The sequence below is a fragment of the Oryx dammah genome, unplaced genomic scaffold (assembly GCF_014754425.2).
Source record: "Oryx dammah isolate SB20612 unplaced genomic scaffold, SCBI_Odam_1.1 HiC_scaffold_1, whole genome shotgun sequence".
Classification (NCBI taxonomy): domain Eukaryota; kingdom Metazoa; phylum Chordata; class Mammalia; order Artiodactyla; family Bovidae; genus Oryx; species Oryx dammah.
This window is the reverse complement of record NW_024070185.1, coordinates 489,654-499,585: the sequence shown is the minus strand read 5'-3', so window position 1 is coordinate 499,585 and position 9,932 is coordinate 489,654. Positions and strand designations below refer to the sequence as shown.

Below are 9,932 nucleotides of genomic sequence, written 5' to 3'. Positions count from 1 at the left end.
GGAAAAACTGTAACTTGGACTATGTGGATCTTCTTTTATTTTTTTAATTGAAGAATAATTGCTTTATAGAATTTTGTTGTTTTCTGTCAAACCTCAACATGAATCAGCTATAAGTATACATATATTCTCTCCCTTTTGAACCTCCCTCCCATCTTCTGCCCCTTCCCACCCCTCTAGATTGATACAGAGACCCTGTTTGAGTTTCCTGATCCATATGGCAAATGCCCATTGGCTATCTGTTTTATATATGGTAATGTAAGTTTCCATGTTACTCTTGCCATACATCTCACCCTCTCCTCCCTTCACCCCATGTCCATAAGTCTATTCTCTATGTCTGTTTTACCACTGCTGCCCTTAAAAATAAATTTTTCAGTACCATATTTCTAGATTCTTTATATATGTGTTAGAATATGATATTTATCTTACTCTTTCTGACTCATTTCACTCTGTATAATAGGTTCTAGGTTCATCTACCTCATCAGAACTGACTCAAATGCATTCCTTTTTGTGGCTGAGTAATATTCCATTGTGTGTATGTACCACAACTTCTTTATCCATTCATCTATTGATGGACGTCTAGGTTGCTTCCATGTTCTCTGTGGTCAGAGAAGATGCTTGATATGATTTCAATTTTCTTAAATTTACTGAGTTTTGATTTGTGACCCAAGATGTGGCCTATCTTGGAGAATGTTTCATGTGCACTTGAGAAGAAGGTGTATTCTTCTGCCTTTGGATGGAATGTCCTGAAGATATCAATGAGATCCATCTCATTTAATGTATCATTTAAGACTTGTGTTTCCTTATTAATTTTTTGTTTTGATGAGCTATCCATTGATGTGAGTGGGGGTGTTAAAGTCTCCTACTATTATTTTGTTACTATCAATTTCTCATTTTATGTCTGTTCGTGTTTGTCTTATGTTTTGAGGTGCTCCTCTGTTGGGTGCATAGATATTTACAGTTGTTATGTCTTCTTCTTGGATTGATCCCTTGATCATTATGTAGTGTCCTTCCTTTTCTCTGGTAATCTTTATTTTAAGGTCTATTTTGTCTGATATGAGGATTGTTACTCCAGGTTTCTTTTGCTCCCCATTTGCATGGAATATATTTTTCCACCCTCTCACTTTCAGTCTATATGTGTCTTTAAGTCTGAAGTGGGTTTCTTGTAAACAGTATATATACGGGTCTTGATTTTGTATTCATTCAGCCAGTCTGTGTCTTTTGGTTGAAACATTTAATCCATTTACATTTAAAGCAATTATTGATATATATGTTCCTATTGCCATTTTCTAATTGTTTGGGGTTGATTTTGTAGATCTTTTTTCTTCTGTTGTATTTCTTGACTATATAAATCCATTTAACATTTGTTGTAAAGGTGGTTTGGTGGTACTGAATTCTCTTAACTGTTGCTTGTCTGCAAAGCTTTTGATTTCTCCATCAATTCTGAATGAGATCCTTGCCAGGTACTGTAATCTCGGTTGTAGATACTCCCCTTTCAATACTTTAAATATATCCTGCCATTCCCTTCTTGCCTGCAGAGTTTCTGCTGAAAGACCAGCTGTTAAGCATATGGGGTTTCCATTGTATTTTACTTGTCGTTTCTCCTTACTGCTTTTAATATTCTTTCTTTGTGTTTAGTCTTTGTTAGTTAGATTTGTATGTGTCTTGGCAGTTTCTCCTTGGGTTTATCCTATATGGGACTCTTTGTGCCTCTTGTACTTGATTGCCTATTTCCTTTTCCATGTTGGGGAAATTTTCAAGTATAGTCTTTTCAAAAATTTTCTCATAATCTTTCTTTTTCTCTTCTTCTTCTGGGACCTGTATAAATCAACTGTTGGTGTGTTTGATGTGGTCCCAGAGTTCTCTGAAACTGTCCTCAGCTCTTTTCATTCTTTTCACTTTATTCTGCTCTTCAGAAATTGTTTACACCATTTTATCTTCCAGCTCACTGATTCATTCTTCTGCTTCAGATATTCTGCTATTGATTCCTTCTAGAATATTTTTAATTTCAGTAATTGTGTTGTTTGTCTCTGTATGCTTATTCTTTAATTCTTCTAGGTCTTTGTTAATTGATTCTTGCATTTTCTCCATTTTGTTTTTCAAGGTTTTTGATCATCTTTACTATCATTATTCTGAATTCTTTTTCAAATTTCCTATTTCCTCTTCATTTATTTGCACTTCTATGTTTCTAGTTTGTTCCTTCATTTGTGCAGTGTTTCTTTGCCTTTTCATATATTTTTTTTAAGTTCCCCAGGCTTTAAGGAAAGATGAATTCTTTCCTTGAAGAAGGTTGTATTCTTTATTCCTTTTGGTTTCTGCCCTCCTAAGGTTGGTCCAGTGGTTTGTGTGAGCTTCCTATAGGGTGAGATTTGTGCTGAGTTTTTGTTTGGTTTTCCTCTGATGGGCAAGGCTGAGTGAGGTGGTACTCCTGTCTGCTGATGATTGGGTCTGTATTTTTGTTTTGTTTGTTGTTTAGATGAGGCATCCTGCACAGGGTGCTACTACTGGTGGTTGGCTGATGCCGGGTCTTGTATTCAAGTGGTTTCCTTTGTGTGAGTTCTCACTATGTGATACTTCCTAGGGTTAGTTCTCTGGTAGTCTAGGGTGTTGGAGTCAATGCTCCCACTCCAAAGGCTCAGGGGTTTGATCTCTGGTCAGAAATGAGGGTTCAACAAGTGGTTTGTTCTGGCATTAAGGGAAAGTGAAACAAATATCCAAAAATGAGAAACCAAAGATGAACCCCAGACAAATGGCATGTACAAAATCAGGTAAATAATAATTAAAATAATGGAATATACACAGGTACATATACAACCATGAAAAAAGTGAAAACAGTCCAACAAAAATAAAGTACGGTAGATTGATCCAGTGAACAATGGAAATCAAAAATTTTACTTACCAATTAAGAACAAAACTAACTTAAGCACAAACTGGAAAACAAAAGTAAAGCAAAGTGTCAAGTGAGGAATAAAGCAATGAAAACAAAACTAACAAATATGTTGAGTGGAAAGGAAAGAGAGGAAAGAAAGAGTAGATATGCAAAGTTAAATAGAGGTAGATGAAAAAGATTTGTATACCTTAAAGACTAACTGCAAGGGGAAAAGAACAGTAGGAAAGGCAAATGAAGAAAAAATATAATAGGTTAAAAAAAATTAAAACTTATGAAAAGGAGAAAAGAGAAAAAAAATGGAAGAAGAAAAAAGGGAAAAAAGAAGAAAATTTCACAGAACTGCAAAAGTTCAGTGTAGAGGCAGAGGTTTATAACAATAAAACGTGTGACTGAATATACACATATACACCCAAAAGCAAAATGAAAACAGTTGAAAAAATATTAAGTACAATAGATTGACCCAGCGAACAAAGGAAACCAAAAATTATATCTACCAAAACAAAACTAATTAAAGCACAAACTGGAAAACAAAACTAAAGCAAGGTGCCAATTGGGGAATAATGCAATGAAAATAAAACGAACAAATATGTTGAGAGGAAAGGAGAGAAAGAAAAGAAAGAATAGATATGCAAAGTAAAATAGAGGTAGACAAAGATTTATATACATTAAAGATTAACTGCAAGGGGAAAATAACAGTAGTAAAAGCAAACAAAGGAATAAATGTAGAAAAAAATAATAGATATAAAAGTTAAAATTAAAAAAAGAGAAAAGAAGAAAAGAAGAAAAGAGGAAAACTCCACAGAACTGCAAAAGCCCAACCTAGAGACAGAGGTTTATGACAACAAAAAATGTGACTGAGGAAAGAGAAAGGAATAAAAAAAGCTGAAAAGCTTAATTGGATTTCTTAGTGCCAATAAAATCGACAACTACAACGGGGGGTGGAGGGGAGTGTGGAGAAAAAAATCCAAAAGAATCTACAGAACAAATAAAAAAATAAGAATAATAAATATTTTTCTTGAGTCACTGTTGTCAGTCTTCTCGTGCTGCGAATCACAGTCCACCTCACCTCGCTAGGATGCCCTCCAACACTGTGCTGATCTCTGGACCTGCTCTGGGGGCTGCTGAGATTCTAATCTGGCCCTACTCCTGTGTGTTCTTGCCTCCAATGTCCAGAGCTATCAGAGCTAGTGCGTTTTCCTTTGCAGGAGCTCTCAGTGTCCTTTTATATATTCCATAGATACAGAGTTTGCCTAGTTGATTATGTGGATTTAATCTGAAGCTTGTATAGCTGGTGGGAAGGTTTTAGGTCTTCTTCCTTAGTCACACTGCCCCTGGGTTTCAACTGTGATTTTATTTCCACCTCTTCATGTGGGTTGTCCAGTGGGGTTTAGCTCCTGAGGCTGCCGTGGAGGGCTTGGGTTTGCCCCTGTGAGGGCCAGGTGTGGAGGTGGTGCAGCTACTTGGGTTGGAGGGGTTCTGGCAGCACCAGGTACTCAGAGGAGTTGGCGGCTAGGGCAGCAGGAAATATAGTGCTCTAGAAAGGTATGGCAACCAGTTTTGGCCAATATGCTCCAGTATTCTTGCCTGGAGAACCCCCCTCTCTGACAGAGAAGCCTGGCAGGCCACAGTCTACAGGGTTTCAAAGAGCCAGACAGGACCAAAGTGACCCTGTGCACATAAACACAAGACTTTATTATTTTGCGTGTGGTAGCTCTGCCCCAGCGAGAATTGAGCATGAAGGTGGTGCAGTTGCTTGGCTTGCAGGGACCCTGGCAGCATCAAGTGTGCAGGGACACAAACTGCCTCCGTGGCAGGAGTTATGGCCTTGTCAGAGTCTTTTCTCGAGCCTCTTGTAGCTGGCTATCAGAAGGCCTCTTTGGCCAGTCTTTGTAGCTCCTCCTGGTCAGGCACTTAGAGGGAATCCCTTGTCTGGGGTCCCTCTCTGTTGTTCTACACGTCAGGCACATAGAGCCCCCCCTCCCCCCCGACTGGGGTCCTACTCCGTAGACCCCAGCAGGCACTTAAAGGGGCACCCTGGGTGGGGTTCTACTCTGTAGTTCAGTGCCTCAGGTGTTTGATGGGCCAGTCTCTCCGTCGTTCAGCTGCCAATGCTGGTGTGTGGAGAGAGGCTATGGTGATGGCGCTACAGCCTGTGCGTGACTCAGCAGCACTGCCTTGCTCCCATGGCTGCCCGGCTTTCCTCTGCAGGCATTTCCCACCACGATCTTCCCTCTCACATCGCCACCATCCGTCTCTGCACAGTCAACAGCAGCCCTCGCACTGGGTTTGCTCCACAATCCCTAAACTCCAGCTCCCATCTGCTGCGCCTTCTAGGGTACCCGCGTCCCTGTTGAGGGTATGTATGGCTGTGGTAAGGCCTGTCTAATTCTCATTCATTTAGGCTGCCACAGATCAGCTGTTTCACTTAAGTGTTTCTCTTCTGACTCAGACAATTGCCCTTCTGTGGGGATCAGACCCCTGCTTCTGTCCACCCACCTACAGAGGATATATCCACTCCTACTAACACTGTTTTTTCCCCTAGTTCCTTCATCCTACTGAGTTTTGTGTGGTTCTATATATGCTTTTCCACTGGTCAGGTCCTCCTGTACGATTTCAGCTGGTGTTCTGTATGCACTTCTGTGTCTGAAGGTGTATTCCCGATGTATCCATGAAGAGAGATGTATTCCACCTCCACCTATTCCTCTGCCATCTGTTCCCCCTCATCTTTTTCTTTTTAACTGTACAAAAAATAAACAAATTAACTTTATTAAGTTACCACTTCAGTCCTTATGTTGATTGTTTATAAAAATATCAGTTTGAAATACATTATTGAAAGTGAATATGCACAATAAATAGGAAATAAGGATGCATGGTTCTGCAGACGTATAAACCAACTTATCTTGATTTATTGCCCATTGCTGTAGGCAAACTTCGACATGGATTCAGCACTACTGACACAGCAGTCAGAGTATCAGGGTGAGGGTTGCAAACTATGAGAATAGTAGCTTAAAACTCTGGACCAAAAAAAAAAAAAAAAAAAAAACCCCCCTGGGATTAACCACCAAAAAAAAAAAAAAAAATAGTTGTTGTTTATCTGGAAGTAAACCTTAGTATAATACTGAATTATCTACTACTACCCATAGGGACAATTTAAAAATAAGAAAAGTGCCCGGGAACCTTCACTAACAGTATTTTAAAGTCAGTTTTTACTCTAAATATCTGGTTATTACTCAGATATCCTAAGCCATGAGGCAGGCCCTAAGGCAATAAATTATTAATAGTCTGAAATTAATAACTTAAATGTGACATGGTTAATACAGTACACACTGCATGAGTATCTCAACCAACCTCTTTCAGGTGAGGTAATAATTAAAAGGTTTAAATTTAGTTTCAGTTTCTGCTCAAAAGAGTGATATCAGTATTCTAGCAACAGTGATGACATCCTATTATTGTAAATATGCTAACATACATACTTCTCTGAATTATACTTGATTGAATTCTATGTACATGTGGTTCCATATTCCAAGTGTAAATTTTCAACGGTGTGGGTTTATAATCAAAGCTGAGTTTGACAAATACTTTCTGACTTCTGAAAGCAAATGATTAAAGCACTTCCTAAAGTGAGTAAACCAGATACAAGTAGGTGACCATTTCATTTTTTTCTTTACATGTGATGAACTTCATGAAGCATCATTTCCCTAGGTATGTTTGTTTCTGGAACATACAGCATACATGCTCTTCTTTCAAAGGCAGCCACCATCTGCTTTACAACTCCATTGAAAAACTATTGTGGTAAGCTGAGAGTGTAGCAAAATTCAAAAGAAATAGAAAAATCCAAAGTACAAGTTCTTGGGTAGTCAGGAAGACCTGGGTGAAAATGCCAAATAGTCTCCAAATGATTGAAGAGCTTCCCATCAGTACAGGATTCATTCACCAAATGTGGTTTCACCAAGGTTACTACTGATATACTGCACTTCAATACAAGTGGAAATCCAATTTCTAATCGTGTTTTGTAGTATTCAGATCTCCTTGATATTATATCTGAAACAAAATGCATGTAATTCTCCATTCCATCATACATTTCCTGCATAGAATAACCTACAATTCTCCTTTCTGAATATTCTTTTGTTTATTAATGGTGCAGTAATTCTGAAGAAGGTTTTTGCGTGTATCTTTTTAGGCAAAATTGAGGTAGGTAGTGGAAGAGTTCTGCTCATCAGTATACCACAGGAAGCTAAATAACTGACATTCCTCATAGGCACTGTGCTAGAGCCAGGGTTCTGGCAGCTGCGGCGACTTTGGACGGCATCCTGAGACCACCTTTGGGCTCTCTTACCTGTCTGAGCTGCCATGATCATGTTAGTGAAGCCCGTCACCAGTAAGCTGGGACCAGGCCCCAATTATCATCTTTTCAAGTGAATTTTGGTCTCCTAAAAACTCTTGAGGGAAAGAACATTTCTTGTGTTTTTAATGGCAGTAAAGTAGATTTTAAATCTATTTAGACAAAGGCTTTTTGATTATTGTATAAGTACAAAGCAACAGCATACAATAGAAAATTCACAATTATCTTTGCTGATTCTCTAAACTCTCAAGTTTGAAACCAGCAATTGGCGAGACTTAGAACTTCCCTAAGTGAAATTTTGGCAGCTTGTCACACTGATAGAAAAGTCAGACTAGAACAAGGAAAGCTCAAGTACTCTTACATGACAGAAGAGGACATGCTGTCTTCTAAAATTACAACAGTCAGAAAAGAAAATAGATGAATGTACTTTTTATGCTTCTACCACTCTTTCCTTTTACTCTTCTTTTTATTTACTGCTCAAGAATTTTGGTATGCAGATATTTAAAAATGTCCATTGTCACAAAATTCTTTTTTTTTTTTTTTAAAGTAAAAGTTCTAATAGAATCAAGCAACGCTCTGCATTAGGCCTAACCTCTAAAACCACTGTATAACCACTGTCATCTAGTGGTCATAATATTTTAAAACACAATGACTCTAATCATCATTACCCTCTTTCCAAGACAAGTAACAGCTTTTAAAAAATGTTTGGGAACGCATGTACACCCGTGGTGGATTCATGTCAATGTATGGCAAAACCAATACAGAACTGTAAAGTAAAATAAAAAAAAAAAATAAATAAATAAAAAAAGGCCCCGATGGCCATTAAAGCAGCTATATATACACACATAACCCATAAAAAAAATCCCCAAATAGCTAACATACTGAAGTACCCTAATACATCTAATGTATCTTAATATTTTGTAATACATTTATCTTTTCCTGTTCATGTTCTTGAACATTATAAATGATTCAACTTAATGAAGCTAATCTCAGGCAGAGTTGTAAAGAAAATTTCAATTCATACTCAAGTATGAACAGTAATAATCTCCACGTCACCTCACCTCTGCCCCTCAAATCTCATGGGGTTGTTCATAACATTTTTACAAGAAATGTTCCTTTTAAAAATCTTAGAAAATATAAGCTTTTTTATTCTTCTTAGCCCAAATGACCAAAATATAAAATCAAGTTATTAGAACTAAAATAATAACAACCAGTATTAGAGATCCATGTATTTTAGTATCCCAAAGACAAACATGCACAGTTATTCTTAGTTGACACGTAAGACATGTGAGAGTCACTGCAGAGAACATCATAGCTCAGGCCATTCCAGTGGAGTTGCACTGGTAATAGGAATGAGACAGATTTCTGGGCTCAGTATCAAGGAGGATTAGACAAACACATAAACATTAAAAATAAAAAGAAAGGAAGAAAAAGTTTTCAAATATAAGCAAGCTAGAAAGAGACAGGGAGACCTAGCCAAGATGGTCATTCCTTCTGACTTAATCACAGAACTGAGAAAGAAAAAACCTAAAAATAATAAAATCCAAGCTCCATAGCTTTGCATGGGAAATGATATAATGTACTCTGAGCCAGAATCTAAGGAATTAAGACGCAAGGGAGGAAGTGGAGGGGCTTCTCTTTCCATCACACCTAAGAACATAAACCCTCTTTGCAATTCTGAGAGATGTCAGTCGGAGAAGTGGGTAATGCTGCTATGAGGTGAAACATCTATGGTTCCACTGCACTGGGAGATGAGACTCCTACTTGGCCTTCTCATGCCACTGAGGCAGGAGACAAAGGGGTTGTGCTGCCAGTGAGGGGAAAGGAAAACTATGTCCAGGACTTCAGGGATTCTCTGAGATAGTTCTTAGTACTCCATGCCTAGTAGCAAAGTTACTGAAAAATTACAGATACTAATGACAATGATGATGATGTTGGTACAACTACTGAGGGTGCAGATCCGTTAGTAATTTAGATCTTGGTTACCTGTCAGAAAACCCCAAAAAGCTGAAGTTTTATTGAAGGTCAAGGAAGTGGAATGGGTAGAAGCAGAAGTTTTAAATATTAGCCAGTTCCAGAAAAACATCTACTTCTACATCATTAACTATGCCAAAACCTTTGACTGTGTGGATCACAACAAATTGTGGAAAATTCTTAAAGAGGTGGGAATACCAGGCCATCTTACCTGCCCCCTGAGAAATCTGTATGCAGGTCAAGAAGCAACAGTTAGAACCGGACATGGAACAAGGGACTGGTTCAAAATTGGGAAAGGAGTACATTGAGGCTGTATGTTGTCACCTTGCTTAACTAACTTATATGTAGAGTACATCAGCAAAATGCCAGGCTGGATGGAGCACAAGCTGGAATCAACATTGCTGGGAGAAATATCAATAACCTCAGATATGCAGATGACACCACTCTTATGGCAGAAAGCGAAGAGAAACAAAAAAAACCTCTTCAGTTCAGTTCAGTTCAGTTCAGTTGCTCAGTTGGGGCCAACTCTTTGCGACCCCATGAATTGCAGCACACCAGGCCTCCCCGTCCATCACCATCTCCCAGAGTTCACTCAGACTCATGTCCATCGAGTCCGTGATGCCATCCAGCCATCTCATCCTTGGTCGTCCCCTTCTCCTCCTGCTCCCAATCCCTCCCAGCATCAGAGTCTTTTCCAATGATTCAACTCTTCTCATGAGGTGGCCAAAG

General features: G+C 38.6%; 1 pseudogene; it reads right to left on the bottom strand.

Annotated features, from left to right (window-relative positions):
• Window positions 1-6,551: 6,551 nt before the first annotated feature.
• On the bottom strand, window positions 6,552-7,245 carry LOC120865022 (annotated as a pseudogene).
• Window positions 7,246-9,932: the final 2,687 nt, after the last annotated feature.